Here is a 700-nt window from a genome sequence, read left to right on the forward strand (position 1 = left end):
GTCCCCGCAGGAGAGCACCATTGGCCCCAGCGCCCATATGTGTCTCTCCCGGAGCACCGACTGCCTTTGGTGGGACTGGGGCACCATGGCTGCGGGAGAGAGGTGGGATTCCAGGCACTGGTGACTCAGGATCTGGCTCAAAGTGCTGCTGGGAATTGCCATAGCGACTCTGAGTGTGCTCTGCAAGTGAGCTCAGGAATGACGACGTTTATGGGCAATTGGCTCAGACTCGGGATTTTTCTCGCGGCCCTTGGTGGTCCCCATGGCCCCGGCATGTGCACCACGGAAGGGAGCAAACCCACCGCAAATCACAGCACTGCGATAGGTTTGATGACCCGTCTGCAAGTCTTTCAGTGCTGGAAAGTGCCCCACGCCCCGGCTCTCCCCGATGCCAGCGGCGGCAGATGCTGCTGGGCTGACCCTGACAAGCGGAGCGATGGTCGCTGCGCACACCTCGCTCTCCTGACCAGTGCCCGGCTGCTCTAGCACATAACCACGTGAATACCTGGTGGCCAGCACATGCTGTGCCAAGACCAGGAACACCACGCAATGCAGGAGACAGCGCGCAGTGCCCTCTTCCCCGCACCACAGCCAAACAGCCCCTCCCAGCCACGTGAAGCCACCGCACGCTGCCGCGCCCCAGCACCAGCCCATCGCCACGGATACACTGCGACACGGAGAGGAGGCTGCCTTTAAAATC

This window comes from Cuculus canorus, chromosome 19, assembly GCF_017976375.1.
Source record: "Cuculus canorus isolate bCucCan1 chromosome 19, bCucCan1.pri, whole genome shotgun sequence".
In the NCBI taxonomy this organism is placed as follows: domain Eukaryota; kingdom Metazoa; phylum Chordata; class Aves; order Cuculiformes; family Cuculidae; genus Cuculus; species Cuculus canorus.